Below are 24,481 nucleotides of genomic sequence, written 5' to 3'. Positions count from 1 at the left end.
TTTGATAAACCCCGATTTTTCAAAAAAATTGAGTAGACTTAGAAAATTCAGCAAATGAAAAGGTAGGGTCATGTGTTTGATTTTTTTTTGCATGAATTATTCTAAACATTTAAACCTCACATAATTTTTCAATGGGAGTCTATCGGAAAATCACAACTTTCATAACATTTTCGCGAATAGCAACCATTCTACAATAATGATTTTTGTGAAACCTCTCACAGTCGTAAATAAACATAATTATGGTCTACAATATGGTGAAATAAAATGTATAGGTTCGTGTGCTTAAGTCTGGGACATTTGACCATTTTAGTAAACCGCATTTTCGAGGTTATTTCATGACATTAATTTGGATATTCAAGTGTAATATAAGTGTCTAATACTTTAATGTCATATTTTAATTTTCGAAAGATAGTGAAGGTACAACTGTTTTAAGTATCCTCACGGGTTCCCATAATATCATAAAATGATTTTCATTTCCGTACGCCGAATCCAGGCTTTACTGTACGTTTTCCGTCTATATGACGTTACGCCATCACTTCTGGTTTATCAAACGTGCAGAACTACCTTAATTGATACTTACTGAAACTTAAATGGTCTATATTGAGACGATCTAGATAAACAACAGAATTGAATTTTTTTAAGAAAATAAAAAAAAAAGTTAAGAACACTTTCACCTATATAGCACATCACATTACACTTTGGAAATATGTAAAAGCACATACTTGCACACAATGCACATATATACAAAAAAATAAAGAAATGCAAATGTAAGAAACAGACACGAATATACATTAAAGAGGGAAGCGGCGGGCATGGGTCTGGAACTGTCAGTTGCAAAACCATAAAAACGGAGTAAACTATATTGTTCGTACCTCATCACGATCATCAGTAAAATCTTTATGACAATCATTTTGAAACATTGAACTTAACAAAGCAAATAAATAGCATATTTTATTTGATTGTGTCTGGGATGTAATGAAATGAGACTAAAGTAAGCTCCCTAATCTAGCACTGCCTTAAGTACATGCACTGAATGGACTTCATGAAGACAAATACCTAGAAAATACTACAAAACTGTTGACCTTTTGTAAAGATTCATCTGACGTTCCAAAATATTTCACTGCCCTTGTGGTTAAACATTGTAATAGAAGAAAACCATTGTGAATATGGTTCTTTGCAAAAATAAATGCTTAACCAAATTTGGTGACCACCAATCAAGCAAGTCATGGGAAAGAATAATTAAGAGTAATCTATTTACAGTTCCTGTAATCTTAGTAAGCAATGGCCCTTAAAAAGTTAAACTAATAAAAAGAATTGCCAGAAAACAGTATCTTGTCGATTTGTAACTTGTAGCATACACTGTAAAGTTCATATTGTTGCTGTCTAACAGCGAGTACTACGCTTCCCTTCTTGAACTTGAACCATTGGCAGGGTGTTACAACATTATAGCTCAACATAGCACAGATACCCAAGAACATGCATTCAACAGAAAGTGTCACATGAATCAACGCGATCGAGTATTTCGATGCTTGACAGTGAAACTGGTGTAACAGTTATGCTTGATCTGAGTCAGTACAGCGTGTAAACGGTTACTATTTCCGGTGATTGTAGTACAAATTGCATTTTATAATTAGGCAGTATGCACATTCATTTGCTCAAAAGGATTAATGGTGAATATTTCCTCTTACCTGTTTGTCCATAAATTTCAACTTCGCATAGAAAAAGCCGATTTGTTTGGCCGACCATCTGTATCTTAAAGAATCTTCCAGTAACACCAAGTAAGGGTAGAACTATTACTTTATCGTAATCCTTATAACACGCAAAATATCTTGCTTGCATGTCGCATGTTGTAATTCCCGTTGAAATTTCCAAATTTTCCAGCGGTGTTTTCTTTACCGTATTATCAGGGTATTTTGAAGCGGGGTCACTCTCAGTTGGACGAGGGAAAGGAGGTCTATCAACTGGTTAAACAAATAAGTAGTAAGTACATCAAAATGATGCATGGATGTTGAATTTGAAACCGAAAATGACAATTCCGGAAGAAATGCAAAAGCTGTTTTCCGTCATAACTTTTATCATTTAGCCTGCTGAAGTTCTCATATGAACAGATTCATCATTCAACGGATAGTACCATTTATCATCTGAAGTCTGCACGGATGATTTGTACATAACGTGGGTTCATCTCGAAAGTTTAATATCTTTCAAAATATAGTCTCCTGATTCAGAAAACACAGACGGAATGTAACGAAATTATATCTGAATTTGGTTGTTTTGGATTGTTTTCACGTATTAGAAGTTTTGGTAATATTCTTAATTTTAAGAGAAATAGAAATGTGGCCGATTTCATCAATTATTTTAAATGTTGACAAGCTTTATTCTGTGTTTTACAGTTAAATGACGTTACACCATCGCTTCCAGTGTATACTTCAGTGATTGGAAAAAAGCATTACCGTGAATATATATATAGCTTGTTACTTCCCTTGAAAATGATTTTGAGAAAGCTCATGGACTACAAATTACAATATTGGACCCTTTCAGTTGGATTCCTCTGACAATGTTGGTATTACCTTTGTCCAAGATGATGGTCAAAATAAATATGCTATTTATGTGTCGATTTCTAAATAAAACTGATTCACCAAATTATCATTACATTGATTAGCAGCTGCTAATTGAATTTTTGAGAAAATTAATCTGAAGAACGATTCTTTTAAATGCATTTTTAAACACGAGTACTGTGCCGTTGTCACTTCTAAGCTCTGTCTAGAGAAGCGCTTGCCTTTGGTTCATTTCGCTTATTTTATTTCTTAGGTGGAATTTCTTTCCGGTCTTTTCGTTATTTTCCGGTAAACGTGCCACGCCATTTGTTTGATGATTCAAGCTCTAATAGCCGCCGGTTTCTTTTTGCCACGCCGGTATTTGGCAAATTCAGCCCATATTTATACGTGCTTTACAAAAATGAAAATTGCCTTAAATTGTTACATTAACCCACCTATTTTAAAGTTAGTATGTTTTGATATGATATCATTACTAGTTTTTTGTTAATCAGTACGAGAAAATTACATTTGCCATGGCAAAAGCGGTTTTGCCATGGCAAATCGGTCTTTTGCCATGGCAAGAAAATTCATGATTTTGCCATGGCAAAATTGCCATGGCAAATTTTTTTCATTTTTCTTAAAAAGTGATTTTAACTGTTTCCAAACGAATGTATTGGTAGAAATATGTTGTTTCATATCGATAACTCAGTTTTTTTTTAATTTTGCCATGGCAAAAACTGGTCATTGCAATTTTGCGATGGCAAGATTCTGCCATGGCAAACTTTTACCATGGTAAGTTTGCCATGGCAAGATTTTGCCATGGCAATTAATTTATTTTCTCAAATATTTTAAAGGAAGTTTGATAATTTTAGTGATTATGAAATACAATACTGACAGGAACAGAGAAGATTTTAGATTTCTTGTGTTGGCACATTTAAATCAGCAAGCACAGAATCTTGCTACATAGGTTGTTTCACCATTACTGGGATAAATGCTGATTGATTTTCAGTGGCAAGAAGTAGTTTTTTACTTCCTTGTTTTAATGAATAAAAATTGATGAAATGTAATTGTAATATCATTATAACGGTGATCATATGATATATATTTTTTCTGTTTAGAACAATACATATATTTCTCGAATTACATATATAAAAAGTAAGTTTCTTTCGTTTAATATGAAATACGATATTAATTATCATCACAGTATCTTAATCTTTGATATTATATGTGACTCGAGGATTTTTTTAGGCTTGGATAATCTAAGCCGCGCAAGAAAAGAAAAGAAATCCGAATAAAAAGGTTTAGCGCTTTAAAGTTTTCTGTCAATCTTTATCTCAATTTAATTGCGAACATTGAGGTACTTAAGCTTTCTGGAAATGATTGTGAATACATCAATTTATAATAACGAAAAGAAAAAATTTGTATCAGATAGTTTTGTGCAACATATGCTATGTTACTAAATGAGCATTTTGCAATACCCGTAGAAAGTCACCCACCGGCTTATAATGTCGTTCTTGTCGCCGTCAGTGACCCCGCATTATTATTACGTCACTGTCGTACATTTAATTCAGGGATACCTATCGATGGCAGATAGCTAGCATTTGTTCGGAAGTTTAACGTGTCAGGCAAGCGAATTTTAAGTGCATCGGCGCAATTTTAGTTGTATTTATATGAAGTCTTTATTATCCATTATTGCCCCACATGGTGTAAGTTTGGTCTAGTTTATTGCATATTTATACGATTTATCTGATACATGTATACTTTTAAGCTGAGCGGCTATTTTATAAAGGAAAGCTCTTCTCGTAGCTGAATGTTGTAATTCTCCACCCACTTTCGAACATTAAAAAATTTTCAAGTTTATTCTAAGCAGTATATATATGAATTTAGGTTAACTTTTGATACTTTCTAGCGTTTGCTTAACATCTTAACGTAATGTTCAGTGTGTATTTTCTTTTTATTTAAATGATTAATTATGAAAATCTAAGGTCAGAACACGCAAATTTATTTTACAACTTATTAAACTGGTAGATGTTTTGAATAGATTTTTGTGGAAACATGTCATGTTATTTACAACCTGCTTTGTATACTGCAGGTTCTTACCGTATGTGCATGGACATTGTATATGGAAAAATAAACATGAAAAACCAATGCAGTGACACTCTTTGGTTATACTAGCTGTACTTCAGACAGCATAAGTACAGTTTAGAAACCTCCCTTCACTAATTTTTAAATCACTTACTCTATTCTTAAACATGATTTGTTTAAACAATCTGATTTCCCAGAAACTTCAGTATTTCGCACTTTTATAGAACTATAGTTGATTTTGACAAACTATTGAAGACATGATAAATATATTTGATACGTGTTTACATGAAATTTTGTATTGGAAAATGATGATAAATTAATTTGTTTATAGAAAGAATTAAGATGTTAACACATCGTGAACCCACACCGTCTCAGACTCAATAAAAAGAGTCAGCGGCTAATGGTAAGCAGGATGGAATAAGACGCCTACGATTCGAGTTCGATTCCCAGTCGGCCGCGACAGGAACCGGACGAGAAATATTTAGTACCTGTCATTATCTCGATTGGACTAACATTGTTCCATCTATTTCAGATCGGAGCTTTCTTCGTTTTCCCCCGCTAAACAAGAAACTTTATATTACATTGCATGTTATAAAACACAGAAACACAGAATCAATGTATCGGATATAATACCAATGCTGAAGCAGTATATCTAGTAATAGTTATATTATAATTTGCAGCTGATAAGACTGGTACCATGAATGTTATTTACAAAACACCAAAAACGATAGTGTTTTAAAACCTTAATTTTCGGTTTAAACTGTATACAGTCAACCGAAAAATGTTAGAACAGTCAGTGCAATGTGCAGCTAGAAAGTTGTAAATGATATTTGTGACGATTTATGATACGGGCAGATATTTTACTGCCATCACATGCCATTTAAACACTACTATAAGTGTAAAAGATTCATTCGAAGCATAGAACTGAAACTAAAATAATACCCGTGTCGTGTCTCTTCACAAGAAGCAATGAAATCGCGCAACAAAGTGTTTTGTAGCACCAGAAATTATAAACAAAACAATTAACTGAAGGAACAAAGTCAAGTTACACCTTGAGGAGTTCATTGACAAAAATTCAACATTCAATCCAGACTATGTTTCACGTTTAATTGCAGTGTTTCGCAAGATTTAAATCATCTGTTGGATTTTATTCTCGACAAAGGGTGTTGCAAGAATATAAGAATGCCCATTAAAAACTAATATTTGTTTAAACCTTATAAATCAAAAGGATATTTAGATATATATCACTATTTTATAAACAACATTTATCTAAGAATTGCGACATAAGAAAAGTAACAAATTTGGGAAAACAAAATAAAAGAGGTGTACGTACCAAATTTTTCCTGCGAAAGGTCATCAAACCCAACCAGATTTTCTAAATAATCAGTAATAAAATAATATATATTATGTGACACATTGTAACCTACACAACACGATGCATCCACAGCCTCAATAAAGGAAGTTCAACACCGCATATATAGAAGACAGGAAACAACTGACATTTCAATGGCTTCGAATCCGCAGACATTACACTTTTAAGTGACCATTTATATTCAGAACCTTCTTCTCAATTACTTATATTTTTTTTTCTTTCTGTAATTACCACAGACAACCGCCGAACAGAAGGTATTTTGAATTTTTTTCTAAATAATCACTTCAAAGGAGGTTATTCAAAAAGAGTACAGAAGGCAGCCGTCTGAAACTGATTGAATTCGATACGTATTAAATTTGTGAACATTACAAATACTTGTAATGTTCAATGATCAGCATTTCTCTGTCATGTTCAATTTAAGTTTCGGTACAGGATACAATGATAAAGCATTCAACAACGCTAAGATCAAGACAACAAAAATGCATTTATTGTTTGCAATTGGTCTTGTGTCCATCATTTGTCCGAATGATCAATTTATAGCATTTTAGGCTCTTTTAAGTGTGCTTCTGGAATATTCTCATCAACATTTCTATTATGCTAGTCATTTAGAGTCGAAATCCTTTACTTAGGGGTTTTGAAATTTATTTTTCTAGTCTTCAGATAGCAAAATTTCTATTTCCGGTAAACTTATCAAAATATTAAGCAAAATATTAAAATTTTCCTGAAACAGACTATGCATATGTTTGTCTTCAAATAGTCCGAAATCATCCTTAAAGCCTTTCTATATATATACTTATATGTTCGTCATAGTTTACCTTTTGAATATCTGAACCTCACTATTCCAGTGACATGAAACTCCACGTAATGCAAACAAGTTAAACTATTATCAACTTTTCACGATCTTTGTCACTGATAAAGCATAACCTCTGTGCTTATAAGTTCAATCTTTGTAGAGTATAGCTTCATCAGGGGCAAAGACAATTTTCCCATATCCAATTGCGAATTGTAATATTCAGACTCCAGGAATTTGTCTGCCCTTTGTTTTCTTTTTTATTTAGTGTTGAGCGTCTGTAGGTTTAATTTCTTCCCTTACGAACAAGAAACGGTTGAACGTTTCGTGAAAATCTCCTCCCGCTACTAAACTTTGTTTTATTTCTATAAACTTACTTTTGAGTTAAATAAATAAGAGCGGGTGAACAATGTGATCAACTCATATATTATGTCTACTGCATTGTAGCCAACTTTTAGGACAAACATGTTTTTATGAATCAGCTAAACGACCATATTGCGTAATAATTTAGAGCAGAATAATTTAGAGACTGATATGTTTAAGAGTTCTGTACTATAACTTAAGAAGTAAGTTCGATAATGTTAAAGGTATGATTAATATCACTAAGACCATGTGCATAGTTCATAAATACATAGATAATTCACTCAAACTAAGTAAAACGAGTCTTCAATGTGATAGGAATAAAAATATTTTATTTTTAGTATATAAACCTTGAAATAGATGTATAACCACTCGATCAAGATGGAACACGCCCTGTAGATCAACCATCCACCAAGGCTGGAATTCCCGTTTAGTTTCGAAACAACCACTTGTATAAAGCCCTCCTACTGCTTCAAAACTATGATACATATCTTCAGAAGAGGAAGATGTAAACTTATACAAAGCAACGTTATATACTGAAAAAAAGAAATAAAAGAAATGAAATGACTACTGAAGAAAGATGTGAAAACCACATACGCGATATATATATAAAAAAATCTTGCAGAGTCGGTTTTGTTGATGTTCAAGATCTTAAGTTTACGTTTTCATTTTTTCGGGTTTGTGTACTAAATTTATAAAAGTTCGGACGATCATTCGTAAAATATAGTTAAAACCTTCAATAGTTTGCGATTCCGGTAAACCTACTGTTACAGTAACACATTTTTATAGAAAAAAGGCTTCTGTAATTAATATCCTTGCATAACGAATAATTAGTAATACATTGACTTCATATGATATTGATCAAGCATCATCTAAATCCAGGAGGCTGAATTGACAGATTTGGTGTTGCAATCGACGTTTTTATAATAAATGTGTTTCTCAAAAACCGGAAAAGTCCTGCATCACCCTTGCGTTGGCCAAATGAACTTATGACAACTGTTATAGTTGCAAGAACTTCAAATCGTCCAATATTTCAAAGCACCAAAGACAAAACGATTACAACACAAAATCAAATAATATGATATAATTATGTAGCTCACATTTCTTTTTTTTTTTTTTTTGTTAACTATCATCCCCGATTTTTTGACAGTAATTAATTTGTTTATAATTAAAGTGACAACAGAAACAAAAAAAGATGAACATGTTTGAGAGAAAATAATAAAAGATCCATAGTGGTACTACATCGCTCACGTAAGCTGAAACAGAACAAATTTGAGACGATTTTACAAGGATACTAAGAACCAAATCAAGATTAATGATAATTGAAATTGAAGATCCGCAAAATAGCCATTAAAGGTTATTTACATTTTAAGCTGAAGTGTGCTCTTCAAGAAACAAAGGGCCCCCGAAGGAACAATATAAAACGAAGAAAGGATTCTAATGCTACAGACCAAGTTTGGTGAAAAACAATTCATTGGTCCATAAGCACAAGCTGTTTGTTCTTGTAGCTCCAGCAGTCCTTAAATGGGATCGAGTGCATCCATAAATAAAACAAATCTAAGAGGTAACATTATAATAATGTTACAAACCAAACGTCATAAAGATCCAACGGGCGGTTTATGAGAAGAAGTCGTTTAAGTGTCTTTTTACTTACGGCTCTTAATGCTCCTAAAAGGTTCCGAGTGCCCGTATTTAAAATGTGGAAAAGGACTTTCCAATTATGCTACAAACTGTTTAAGTAATAATCGAGATGTGGTTCATTATCACATGTCGTTAAAAGTTTATTCAATTTCTAGCCTTGTTACCGCTATTTAGAACAATCGAAATTAACAGACTTTTACTTTTTCAAAGGGCACTCTTTAAAGATGGGAAATAAAATGCCTAAGTACAAAATGAAAATAGTTTATTTAAGCAAAAGTTGAAAAGATTATTTCTCTTTTACCTATGTTCTACTGAACAATACATGAATAAACAATTTATAGTGTACATGCAATACTCAAATAGGAAATTATTCATATCCTATGTGACTTGCAGATGGATGTAATACTTTGCTATATACAAATATAAAGATTTTAACATATTTCTGTAGTTTTAACAGAAATTAACTCTAACAGAATAATACAATCAATTTTATATAGGTTAGGTAACTTAAGTTCGCTTTCTGGTGAAATCAACTGGTTTTGAATTATTTTATTAGAGCGCGCTAGGCAGAAGCATGATAAAATGAAAAATAACTGGTTCATAATTTATGAATGACTGCATATTTATTGCTCCCGAACATTGTTTACAGACAGAGAAGCTTTTCTTGTAGACTTAAATGTACCTACTTGTGCAGTCAGATTCTTTTCTGCAATACTGATATGAAACATTTCTTCCGACGCATGGTGTTCCTCCATAATACGGCCTAGGACTGTTGCACTCACGTCGTCGTATTCGAGTGTTATCACAGTAACAGATATTTTCCCAAGATGTCCAATCTCCCCAGCTACCATGGACTTCATGCGTGCATAAACAGAATAATCAGAATTTACGCATTTACACTGTCATCCAAGAGTTATTTTTCAGTAATGAAAATGATAAAGCTACGGTTACATGACCATGTTCTAGCTGGCAATTTTTGGTGTGTGTGTGTGTGTTAGTGCGTGTAAGTGTGTGCGTGTGAGTATATGTATGTGTTTGCGTTTGCGTATGAGTGCGTGTGTGTGTTTTCAATTGTTACACCTCACCTCTATAATACCTATAGAACAGACAAATTACTCATAAGTAGTTATAGTTCAATAGAATGTCTTCATATTGTTAAATTTAGATTGTTTTTGGATCACAGACTATTCTTTGTGAATTTAAGTTTTGATCCAGCGGGAAGGCCTTGCATATTTTATATCTCTAACAAACACTCAACCGACCAAGGCTGCTATTATTTTAATTTGCTGCAACCCATACCTCTACAGCATCTTCCACTGTTTTAAATACGCCAATTTACTTATCAGATACTACTACTACATCAATCAATTTTAAAAGCACTAATCTTCAGATTTTGCTTAAAATAAACATTCTTTAAAATTGATGTTTAGTCATACTATGAACATAAGAACAGACTTGTTGTATCTAAAATGATTTTAAAATTCCAAATCAAGAAATAAGATGACCTTGTCGGAAATCGAACTCCGAACCGACGCGCCAATAAAGACATTAATTCATAATGCTATAGAGGAAGTAGTGAATTATGACATCAATGTTTATTATCAATTATCAAGACCAGTTACGTGACGGAAAAGAGCTACAAAAGCTTTTCTATTTTTATCGTAAAAAGCAGTAAAACAGCAAATTCTCATGAGATTTTTTTAACATCTAGTTTTTACGTATAAAAATTTTAACTTTCTGAAGAAATGCTGTGTTTACTTTCAGATATCTGAAAAAAATGTTGTCAAATGATCTGGAGGTAAGTCCCTTTAAAATGTGTAAAACTAAATTGTGATAAAATCTAGATTCTAAATGTCACAGTAAATTTACCTTTTCTTTGAAACGTAAACGTTGCGTCCGTTTGAACAGCTTGTTCTTGTTCTGAATTAAAATAAAAGGAAATCGACTGTTTCAGATGCGTGTTAATTGTTACGTAAGATTAAATTGTACCTAACTGTCTCTTAAATAAAGTTATACTGATGAAATACTGGTACATATTAGTTTTTGTGCTGAGATAACGGTAGTTTTATTGCGCCTTCAATTACATTCTTTAGTACATACTAGAAAGCAGATGTATGCGAAAAGAAGTGAAATGTAAGATTTGATTGTACCTAACTGTCCATACACTTGAACTTCACAGAGACTGAATCTAGCCCAGACATGCAACACAGTTAGTTTGACGTATCTTGCTAAGATGCCAGATTGATCAATTGTTTCGGTTTTACGAAGGTTACCACAGATATAGCCGGAATAGTGCATTTCCTTGATTCCAGCTGTTATTTGCACGTTGACAGCTGGTCTGTCAGGCGGAGAATCGGATATGAATTGTTTCGTAATAGAGTTCTCTTCAAAATTACAAAATAAAAATAATAAGACAAATGTCTACAAAACTAGTTTTGCAATATGTGTGTTTACCTATTTTTGCCTAGATATAACAGGACTAACTACATCTTAGAAGAATGAAAGTATTAACTCTCACTTAGACGTACATTACATAAAATATGTTGCATTTATGATAAATTTACTGCTTTCTTATCTAAAACTAACAGGAACGTGTATCAATTTCTTACTTGAGTAATCCAATCTTTTGTAAATAACAATGTATTCTAATCTATATACGCCTTGCATGTCGACCATCCACCAGGGCTCATATTCATAAGATGTAAGAAAACAAGAACCCCCTCTCAATTCTTGACGAAGTATTCCGTCAGTTGCTTTATCAGCTCGAGTGTCGATCCCAACACGGAAGTCTATGTCCACACTCGACATAATTGCAGGTTTACCCAACGCAATATTTCTGACTGAAAAGTTAAATTTATAAATACGTCTCTGACATTTAGTTACTTTGAGCATCGTATTTTAAGGCAATGGCAGCAGAAACTAGGAAAATGAAAGGTTGAGATATGTACACTGGGTTTTTGTCGCTCTTAAAATACAGAAATTCGTCACTGCCATCGCACTGAAATCACTGAAGTGTTTCTCGAAAAGAGACATTGATTTATATTTCTCCAAGCTTCATACTAGACCGTTAAAAATTTTCCGTTTTCATTTGTTAGCTAAGTTTTTATTTGTGTTCTTTTCACTACGTCTGCTTGGCAAGAAATAAGTTGCGTCAATATATCCTAAAAGGCAACTGTTTGAAGAAGGTCAATTATTAAGATTCATCGCGAAAATTTTATTGAATATCTGCTTAATTTTGGAAGAAATATACAATGACTATTTCTATGCTTCTGTAGTGACACACCCATTTGAGAAAAAGATCGGCAATACACTTGTCGCATTAGGCTTTACTCTTACCTCCGTCAGAGATCAGATGGGACATACATGGGATAGTTTAAGTGGCCAAGGACACTATACAAATATCTAAGGTTTGATTTCGTATAGAGAGGTTTACATTGCTGGTGCTAGCTCCGTCCATAATTGAAAAACAGCTATCAATTTTCAGGAACTAAAAAAATTGTCAAAGCCTGCGTGCGCAAGCGCGCGAAAAAGAAACAAGTCAGATTTCGAACACTGTTTTACTTATAGTTCTATAGACGATTATTAATTTTATACTGACATCATACTAACTGATCACATCGTGTCACCATATGCATAAACAAAGGTAGCTTAAATAAATGAATTAGTAAGAAATCAATTCAAGAACTATTTTTTGAATTAATACTTTCTGCTTCACCCTATTAAAAAATGCATTGTGATTTTCTTTTTGCATTAATTAAGAAACATACCAGTCTTATGGATAAATGATATCGATTTATCTGATGAACCTACCAATGATTTCGTGTTCATGTTTGAGTTGAATCTGCAGCTCATTTCATGAGGAACATTTAAAGCAAATGTTATTTAATAATTCTTTATGCGTTCTACCTTCTCTGAAACTGTGTATTGACATCCGAATTTGTGTCGTCCAGAATACTCTGCAGTTTAAGGTTCGAATTTTCAAATTCTAAAAACTGCCTCTTCTTTCACGAATTTAAAACACCTGGAAGGCTCGCATTTCTTTTTTTGCTGGCAGTCAGTCATGTTAATATATTATATTTGTGTTCCTATGACAAATAAGAGTTTTGTTCGAAACCTATATTTTGATAAATGTTTATATTGATTCTAATCAGTTATTAATCTGTCATTAGTTATGTCTTTATAAAAGTTCAAATTTTGAATTTTAGAAAGCTGAGAATGTTGATATGTATAGCAAAGAGTTGTAAAAATGTGTAATACCAACGAGTGGCATTGCAGTCTTTGACAACACGTGAATAGCCTTGTTAAAATGCGTTTTTATCCATTTAATATATGTTCTGAACCAGTGAAAACACATTAGTTTATATAAGACTATAAACACTGAGTCACAAGCTGGAAGCTGTTCCCTAAACGACGTATGTTTTTAGCGGCGCCATTTTGAAAAAATGGACGCCACGACAGTTAAAGTGAATATGGAGATAATTTCATGTCTTATTGTTTTTGTTCGAAGTTTTGAGATATTTTTGTGTTCACTATTATATTTCATTAAGATTTAGTGTACTTGGTGCCGAAATCAAGAACGCAAAATTTAAACTAGATCTTAGATGTATGTGTTCGAAAAACACAGGTTAATCTATTTTACCACAACACGTTTGCATGCACTTACAATTCATTTGTTAGTTTTTCGGTAATATAATAATTTATTTATGTGTACCTTTGTAAGAAAGTATTTACACACATGTATTCTCATACAAATATAAGCGTTGAAACTTAACCCATTCTCATGTTCTTACCTTCAGAGAACATTGCACCATTGCTTCTCAAATACTCCATTTTATCCATGGTTGACGAATAGACCATTCTGAAACCCTCCGTTAGTCCCACTTGAACAGAATAAGGAATTACAGACTTATAAAAGCTGATTTTAAGTCTATCATATGAAGAATTTATTAAATCTGGAGGTCTATCAAAGTTGCAGTATGTACTCTCTTTATCCGAATCCATTATTTTGAACTTAGACAGTGAATAATCTGAAATAAAAAACGAATCTTGAACATTGGTATATGACAAATTAAAGATATTGTAGACATATGATATATCTTAATGGGTAAGGTAAGTACATCTATCAACCACGTTTCACTCTGTTCATTGAACGACTGTGTACGCAAATTGTTTGGCCAAAGTTTCTGAATTTTGAAAGATACTTAATTATGTTTAGAAAAATTATGTCAATTTAGCAGCATAAATGAAAAATATAGGTGTAGTACACATTTTGCGCATCGACGTCTGTAACTCTCAAGAGAGTGTTGTGACAGAAGCCAAGGATTTTATCATGACAGAATTTATTGTGACAAGAAACCGTGGATTGTTTTGACTGAGATCTAGGATTATTGTCACTAAAGCCGACGATTGTTTTGACCGAGAGAGTACGTCTAAATATCGTATCTCAAGGGCTTGTTCAAATAGAACAAGTACGTAATATCGTTAGCCTATCATAGAACTACAAAAAATAGACGCATTTTTTAAAATAAAATTTACTTACCACGCTGACAGACAACGTTGAACTGAAATATCTTCAGATGTATTTGATGTAATGGAACATGTATCGACCATTCCTCAGTTGTTTTTCTAAACGGAAATCCTAAATAGGACATTGAAGTAAGAATCATTGCTGGCTGATCGCATGTCTCCTTTAATCCTAGATGCCATGGAATAGTTTCATGCAGAGAAAAGCAAGTAGGAACATCTGAAATCAGACATGTCGTCTTGGAAATATAATCATAGATCTTCCTGGAGTTTGATTGCAGTGATTATACACCTGCTTTATTGTTAATTTGGTTATTATTGCGTCCTTTTTATCTATTATCATAGTCATGTATGCAATATTAAAAATTCCTGCTTCGTAGCAAACATGTACTTTAGCGTTATATGTATAACTTAATCAAAAATACCGCATGACGACGAAAATCACATTTACAGAAATTCTTTTAATTTTATCATCCAGGGGCCACTATCTCGAACGCACCTTAAGCCCTAAGATGTTCGTAAAGGGTACGTAAGGTATTCGTAACGGAATTTCACTCTATCTCGAAAACCTTGTAATTTATTAGCAACTTAATTTATTGCACCACGCTGAAAGTGGCGTGAAAATATTTATTTAAGTTGTCATTTCGATCGTTTGTGTCAACGAACATAAATATATTTCATAAAGATGAAATACATTTAGTGCTTTTAGTCCGTTTATAAAGACAGAATGCACAGTGTATTTTTTTTTTTTTTTTTTTTTTTTTTTATAACGTTTGTCCGTTTGTTCATCCGGCTGTCGTTTTAACGATTTGTCAGACTTGCATGGCATTTGAATTGTTAGGACTTTGCTCAGACGGCCCCGTTGGAGTCAACCTGTAACAATACTGTTTGGTAATTGGTAGTTTGATATGAAAAGAATTTAAAACGTTCAACTAAATGTTGACTTTTATCACTGTGACAGTAAATGTTACTGCGGTATATATTTACTTGCGGATGTACGTCATTCGTCAAATGGCGTTGGAAATAACGCAAACGCTACAGTCAATTTTCTTAAAATCACATTGAAAACTTTAGTGCGGTACGATACACTTTGCCTACATATTTTGTATCTTTTGAGGTACGAATATCACAAATATATTTGAAATATCCTATAACGGAATTATTTTATCATAGACATTTACCTGTGGACTGTAATAACTGGTGAAACTACTTATGTTTCGGACTACCAGCAGTAGAATTCCTAACAACGAAATGAATTGCATTGTACAAGACTATCTATTGATTTTCATACTGAACGCAACACGCGCATCTCCGGCTATACTTGCTTAATAGGTAGAATACACAAGACCTCAAAGTATTTCGAATACCGAGTGAGGCGTTTATGGTTTCCGTGATAATTTGCTAAAGACAATACATCTAAGTTCATTTATTTTCCACCTCTGCATTATGTGGGGGAGTATCTGTAAGGAATCCAGGAATACTAAGGCATATTATCTCGAGCATGACATATTATTTCGAGCGCACGACATCTTTATCTGGAGAGCACGACTTCTTATCTCAGCGCACGACATCTTATCTCGTGCGTACGACATCTTATCTCGAGCACTCGATATTTTATCTCATGAACTGTACATCTTATCTCGTGCAAACGACATATTATCTCGTGCGAACGACATCTTATTTCGTGCACACGACATCTTGTCTCCTGCGCTTGACATCTTATCTCGTTCACACGACAACTTATCTCGTTCGCACAACATCTTATGTATATTTTATTAGGGCCTTTTTATGCATTCAGGTCATCAGTGAAAATATATGGACGGGTAGATAATTAGTGTCCCGCCTATTCAGATTTTATTTAAACTTTCCTTAAGTTGAAGGGGAGCGGTGGTCTAGTAGATAAGGTGTCGGCCGCTCAATCCTGGGATCGTGGGTTCGAGCCCCATTTGGGTCACAACCACGTCTTCTTATATGACACCAATACTGGGTTTTCCAGGATGCGGACTCGAGCGTGGTTCCAATAAGCTTGAAGCTTTCATTATAATCGAGCTAAAACAAATTAGTATAAACTTAAACTGAAGTACAAGATTATCACATCATTTGAGGGAGCAGTGCACTTAATTGGTCATGCTATCGTCAAAATTAAAACATAATCATGCTTACTGCATGTTAGAATAGCAACAAAATAAATGTAGTTTGACTGATTCGCACATTATTTTGTCAGGGGCTTACATCTATTCCTTTGTGTAATCGCTAAATTTTCGCTGCATTTTTTATCAGTTTAATATTTATAACTATAACGAAAACTAGGGTAAATGTTCACAACGGAAAATGTGGTCAGTTCCCTAATTTGAAGACTTTTTATCAAAACATCTACATTATATAACCGGTAGTCTCACTTCAACCTCAGCACCACAACCATTAACAATAATTGTATACACACAAACAACACCCATATGCACGCACACATACGCAAGCACTCATGTACAAACACACACCCACGTACGCACACACAAACACAAAGCACACACAACGACGATCAATAAATCCACATACACGTGCACGCATTCATGCACGCACAACGACAACAAGTAAATAAACACATATTAATTGCACTTGTTTTTGTTTTTTTTTCTTTTTTCCATAACTTAGTATTACATGTATTATTTCATGAAGATAAATGTCATATTGTAGTTGCTGACTATATATTATATACATGTATTATCATTCATGTTTTATATTCACGAGGTATGTAAATGTATACTTTGTATATTATAGAAAAGACATCAATTAAAAAAGATGTCGTACACTTGAGGTAAGATGACGATCGCACGAGACAACTTGTCAAGCTCACGAAATCAGATGTCGTGCCCTCAAGATAAAATGTCGTGCACAAGAGATAAGATGTCGTACGTACGAAATAGAATGTCTTTCACACGAGAAAATATGTTTTTCGCACGAGATAAGATGTCCAGTTTAAGAGAAAAAATATCGAGTGCTTAAAATAAGATGCTATGCGCACGAGATAATATGTCGTGCGCTCGAGATAATTTAATCTTTAAAAGAAAGAAATACATGTTCTAAACATACCGCCGTAAAAATTAACTTAATGTGGATACATTTTTTTATGTTGTTAAGCCGTAAACAGCTAGTGTGCTATTAGGTACACGCGCAGTTGTTCGAAAATGACGTCATTGAATGGATTATCCATGACTTACGATATCGTAACTTACTAACGATACCTTAAGTTATAAGCGCTTTACGAGGGCGTTAAGAGGTGTAAGAGCCGAATTACGTTACCTTAGTCTTACCTTTGGTTTATCGTAAACCATACCTTAACTTACGATACGAATACGTTTTCGAGAAAGTGGCCCCAGATTTCCTTTAAGTCACTGTAAACAATCGGATTAATGTAACTAAACATAATTTTTAAACTATAATGATAGAATTAAAAAAAACCTCAAAATCTTGGTAAAATATGTGTGATAAAGACTTGTATATATACCGTAAAAGAAGAACAATGCTTAGGAGACAGTAGTTTAACCAAAGTTGATAATGCCTGTAAACATTTGCAATTGATTTTAATTTGCACTTGCTGTGGTCGAGAAAAATAGCGAACAGCCTGCACGAATGTGCAGAATCATCTTTGTCTGCATTGGCCGCAAAGACAGAATTTATTGCCTCCAGGACGCTAAAGGTTATACTGTATCCATCATTTTTTCGTTGCAATAGCATTAAGTGTTGTAAAAAATGCGATAATTACAATTATCAGCATTTCTTTTATCAGCATATTAAACTTTTTCTTACGTTCAGATTTAATTACTGCTGTAAAGCCTCTCGCTTCATGGGACGGAGATATTATTGTACAAGTTCTATGAGTCATTACGAGGCTGGTCACGCGTGTTTCTACTGACAAAGTGTGTTGTACTCTTATAACAAAGCTGTAGTTAATCACTCTGCTTTTATCAGTTAGATTTAAACCAGATGATATGGTTATTGTGTCATTACATGATGATAACTCATCCTGAAATGTTATAAAAGTATTATTAGTACAACTACATCAAAGAAATATATTTATCAAACAAAAAGTTTATATATTTATCCAAGATCTAGGTAATTGTTGAAGATTAATTAGTACCATATGATGGCATGTTTAGGACTTGCATTTTTTAAAAGATTAAGTTATCTTGAGCACACGACATCTTATATCTAGCGATCAGCATATTATCATGAGCGATCAACACCTTATCTCGAGCGAACAACATCTTATGTCGGGCGCACAAACTAATATATTTATCGCTCGAGATAAAATGTTATCGCTCAAAGTAAGATGTTATGCGCATGAGATAAGATGTTGATCGCTCCAGATAAGATGCTGATTGCTCGAGATGATAAGATGTCGTGTGAACGAGATAAGATGTTGATCGTTCGAGATAAGATGTTGATCGCTCAAGATAATATGTTGATCGATCGAGATAAGATGTTTATCGCTCAAGATAAGATGTCGTGCGTAAGAAACAAGATGCTGATCGCTCAAGAAAGTCAGTAGGTCACATTCATGGTCAATGAAGTTCAGTTTTACGCTTTGTGTGCAAAACGGTGTATGTCATCAACTTTCAAGGCTGTATCTTAAAAAAACAAAAAAAGTAGATCCAAGATCAAGGTCACGGTCAGGTGACATCATATTACTTGAGGACATCAGGACCATATTTGACCCTAGGGGAATAATTTGAACAATCTTAGTAGAGGACCTTTAGATGATACTACACACCAAATATCGAAACCCTAGGCCATGTGGTTTTGTACAAGAAGATTTTCAAAGTTTTCCCTATATAAGTCTATATAAACGGGGTCATATTTGACCCTAGGGGAACAATTTGAATAATTTTGGTAGAGGACTACTAGATGATGCTATACACCAGCTATCAAAGTCCTAGGCCCTGTGTTTGGACAAGAAGATTTTTAAAGTTTGTCCTTTCGGTTACCATGGCAACCAGAGTTCTGCATAGAATTCAATTCTTTGAACAATTTTGAAAGGGGACCACCCAAGGATCATTCCTGTGAAGTTTGGTGTAATTCTGCGCGGTGGTTTTTAAGAAGAAGATTGTTTTAGAAATTGTTGATGCACGACGCAATACGGACGACGCACTACGAACGACGGACATCAAACGGTCACAATAGCTCACCTTTGTCACTTCCTGACAGGTGAACTAAAAATAGGGAAATTTTCAAACTTGGTATTAATTATTACAAAAGTTTTAACCTTATAATAACCAAGCAAAATATCTAAAAATCGAATGCTGATAAAGTGATGTTTTGGAAGAATGACGATCCACATATATATTTGGCCTCCATGGCGTATAGGATATCCAAGGCTAGAAACTCGCACAGAATCTTCAGGTATTTCATTAACAAATGATACGACTTCATTTTCGCTATGCCTCGACTGTGTCATCCTATTGACTAGTATGTTTTCACCTAAAATAAATAATATTTACTGCCAGTCAGTTTGAATCGAAAATAATACTTAAATGTTACAGGGTTTTAAGTGGAAACTCCTAGTAAAATACAATGTATTTATTAGAACAAACTTTAGTAATACTAGATGTGTACCATGTACTTTATTTTCGGCTCTTCATAGTCATATATGATTTTGTGTGTTCAATATATAATATAGTATATATGCATAATACAATTTGTTTCAACTGTATAAATAAAAATAACGACTTTGTAAATTATTTAACTCTTAAATGTTACTTACATTTTAAGGCGTCATTTCAGCTACTGTAAAAACCTAAAACTTGTAAGCAGCATATCGACCTGATTCAATATCTACGAGTAGGTATTACAAAAGGAAAACGTAAAATTCAAAAGTCTTAATATTACATAAAGGCTTTATTTACCTTGCTATTTGCGAGCAATTGAAAATGTATCAGCAAGCTGAGAACCAGGTAGTGCAATATATAAACTCTCTAAACGGAAGCCGTTTCCATCTTGTATAGTTTGACGATGGTATACCAGTCTATGTAATTCGAAGTCCCAGTTATGTTGAATACTTAGCATAACAACTGATCTTTGACTAGCTTTAAATTTACAAAACGGTAACCTTGTAACTAAGTGTATAAGTGCATATGTCCTACTTATCCGGGTATCCAATATGAAAACAATTATACAATAAAAAATCGGAAGAATATGCGTCAAAGGTTTGCAACTGACTAAATACCTATACAATAATTGAACAAAGCTTTCAAATGAGAATAGCTGGATGATGTTGATTAGATATGTACCAACTGATACTAATAACCAAACATTTTTTCTGTTTGGAAAATACTTTCTATATGTTGTTGCTCTATTTTGCTAAGTAGTACGTACCAGTTTATTTTTATACTAGTCCTCATATGATATTAAAGCTCATTATGTGTATGTCTGGTTATTTTTAAATTTCATTTCTTTTCAGTGTTCGCCAAAAATTTTGCTTAAGTCTATGGTTCGCAAAATTAGCTTTTTCCGTGGTATCAGCTCAAATTTATTTGAGTTATTATAATAATATAATGAAAAGTTATTGCAATCATTTTTTCTTCTTGTTGTTTTTGTTTTTATTGGATTTGATGTCTCTCTCCCGATCGATTTTAGGTATTTGGCGACATTCTAGCCTGGTTGGAAAATAAGACCTAAAATGCCCCCGGCTTTCTTTCTAACATGAAGATATCAACGTCCCGAGTGAGGCTTGAACAAACATATGTGAGGGGCAAGTGTTTCAAGTCACGGAGGCACCTTGGTATCACTATCTGTCAACACGGTCTCTGTTCATTAATGAATTACACCAAAAAAGCTTAATATATATGAATATTGTCAATACGGGTCCTTCCAAGCCTTTTTTTAAATTAAATATCCTTCTTAACTTTAAAAATGGAGGAAAATTAAAAAAGTCTGACGGGTGTTTCTGCCCCTGATTTGGTTAAATGTTACCGATGTGGTGACACTATTGCGACAGTCGAAATGTTTATACATTTGAAAAACAACACCAATTTAAATAAAGTGTAGATATTTATGCTTATATACGAGAATTATTGCACACAAGACTGCTCTCTCTCTCTCTCTCTCTCTCTCTCTCTCTCTCTCTCTCTCTATATATATATATATATATATATATATATATATATATATATATAAACCCTGAATAACCTGGTTTGTTGGAACATTCTTTCATTAATGATCTTTGATCGTTCCAAGATCCCAACAAAAGAATGTTCCAAGATCCCAGGTACATATAACGGCACATTACGGAATGAATAGAATTACATTCCAACATACCAGGTATTTTAAGGATATATATATATATATATATATATATATATATATATATTAATCATAGTGAAGATCTGCAAGAAGATCCTTTGAAAACGTATAACCCGATCGAGAAAAACAATATAGACTGGCTTTGATTTAGTCGGTTCATGGAAGATAATGAAATGTGCAATGTAATATTGTCCAGAAAGACAAGAAAATATAATACAATATCGCTGGTTGTCGCCTGTCAGAATGTTTATTTGCTGACAGTTCCTGGTGTCCAACTTTTGAGAAATATCAAAATTATTATGGCATCATGTTAAAGTTTGTCATTATATGGTGATATTGTCCGTAAGCACATTATTTGACTCTCTAGGACACACATCAAAATTCAGATCAGAATATAGTTGGTCGTCAATTTATTGAAAACTGCCAAACTGTTAAATCCGGTCCCATATATATAGTTGATTTTGTATGATACCAAATAAATAAGTTACAGCAGATGTATTCTCACCTGCCCTACATGACAAGTATAACCTTCAATGCATTAAGTAGTCTAAGAGAGAAATAATTTATTTTCCTTGTATACGTTACGTTTGTCACATCGAGCACATTTTCACATTAAAGAAGTTTCAATCTATTTAAAGACTGATATAACAACATTTTATTATATTAATTCAATATTGTTTTATTTTTATTTATATTTGCTAAGCTTGCAAAGGCTCTTACATGCTGTTTTACATTAAGACTTGCTAAGCTCACAAAGGTTCTTACCTGCCGTTTATACTGAGATTTGCTAAGCTTGGAAAGGTTCTTACCTGCAGTTTTACATTGAGATTTGCTAAGCTTGCAAAGGCTCATACCTGCTGTTTTACACTGATATTTGCTTAGCCTGCTTTACATCGAAATTTGCAACTTACCTGTTGTTTTGAATTTAGATTTGCTCAGCTTGCAAAGGCTCTTACCTGCTGTTTTACATCCATGTAATTCGAATCGCAAGCACTTAAACCCTTCTGTTAGAGGCTGTAATATGAATATTTGTACAGAGTCTGCTCTTGCTTTCGTTTTGAACCAAAATGTTTGTGGATGTGTTACAGATTTTGTTGTATCTACGTAGAATTTCTATAATAGAGTTTTTCATAATAAATAAAGTAATATTGATTTTTATGATGAATGAATGTACAAATTGAGGACGTACGAGAGCTTTTTTTTCCAGGATTTTCTCCATTCTGGAAAAAACGTTTCTTCGAATATTGCTTTCTAAAAACGTTTTGCCAAAAATAATGCTAGATAAATAAAATATGGCTAATAATGTACCAGTTAACCAAACAGATTCTACATTTAGCGAAAAAAAGAATCACAGTTGTCGGTATCGTTTTTGGTAAGCACCCCTTTTAACAATTAATGGACATGTCCATTTTGAAAGATGTTCATCATAGAAATTCATTAGAAAAAGGATTTAAGTGCGCTTTTGCATTTGTTCCTCCAGAATTCTCCATAAGCAGCCCAATAGACATTGTAGAAAATTTCAAGCAATTTTTCTATGTTGTTTTTCTTATTTGTTTTCATGAGATAGTATAAAATGTTATTTGTTCATACCATGCGATTATAAAGAAAAAACATTTTCATGACAAAATTTTGAATTGTCTATATAACATATGTGAATATGATTGAAAACATCCTTTGCTGACATTTAGGAATAGTGACAACAAAAACAACGCATTTTTCGTGCAAACGAAATCAAGCTTATTTTAGAAATAAATGAAATAAATTACTATTTAACATTATCAAAGATATAAAACATGAAAGAATAGCGTACAATTCGCAGCTCTAGATTTGTATAATTATGAGAAAATCATTTTCCCATTATTTTTAAGTTTTCTATATTATATATTAAATACAATGCCATTGGAAGGATCACCTTCATCGGTATAACCATTTCCATATGATAATGATATTATAAGATATTGTTTCTCAAATAATTTTTACTTTACCTGGGTTTTATTAGCTGCTCAGGTGTGTTTTCTGATCACTTGATGTCCGGCGTCCGTCGTCTGTCGTCTGTCTGTCTGTCGTCTGTCTGTCTGTCATCTGTCAATATTAAGATTGTGTATGCGATAGAGGCTGTATTTTTCAACTGATCTTCGTGATATTTAATAGCCTTGATAAAATCTAGGACGAGTTTGAAAATCTGGGGTTAAAAGCTAGGTCACTAGTTCAAATCAAAGAAAACTTTTTTGTATGCGATAGAGGCTGTATTTTGCAATTGAGGTTCATAAATTTTGGTCGGAAAAAAATTTCGATGAAATCTAGGCAGAGTTCGAAAGTGGGTTATCTGGGGTCAGAAACTAGATCACTAGGTCAAATCAAAGAGAAACCTTGTGTATGCGATAGGGCTGTTTTTTCGATGGAGGTTCATGAATTATGGTCAGAGTGATTTCCTTGATGAAATCTAGGTCAAGTTCGAAAATGGGTCATCTGGAGTCAAAAACTAGGTCACTATGTCAAATCAAAGAAACAATTGTGTATGCGATAGAGGCTGTATTTTTCAATTGATATTCATGAAACTAAGTCAGAATAATTACCTTGATGAAATCAAGGCCTAGTTTGAAAATTGGTTATCAGCGTTTAAAAAGTAGGTCACCAGGTCAAATCAAAGGAAAAGCTTGTATATGCGATAGAGGCTGTATTTTCAATTGATCTTCCTGAAATTAAGTCAAAATAATAGCCTTAATAAAATCTAGGCCGAGTTTGAAAACAGGTCATCTGAGATAAAAAATGGGTCACTAGGTCAAATCAAAGAAAAACATTGTGTATGCAATAGAGGTTATAGTTTCCAATTTTTGATCTTCCTGAAATTAAGTCAGAATAATTGCCTTGATAAAA

This window comes from Mercenaria mercenaria, chromosome 1, assembly GCF_021730395.1.
Source record: "Mercenaria mercenaria strain notata chromosome 1, MADL_Memer_1, whole genome shotgun sequence".
Classification (NCBI taxonomy): domain Eukaryota; kingdom Metazoa; phylum Mollusca; class Bivalvia; order Venerida; family Veneridae; genus Mercenaria; species Mercenaria mercenaria.
Note: the sequence above shows the minus strand (reverse complement) of the source record.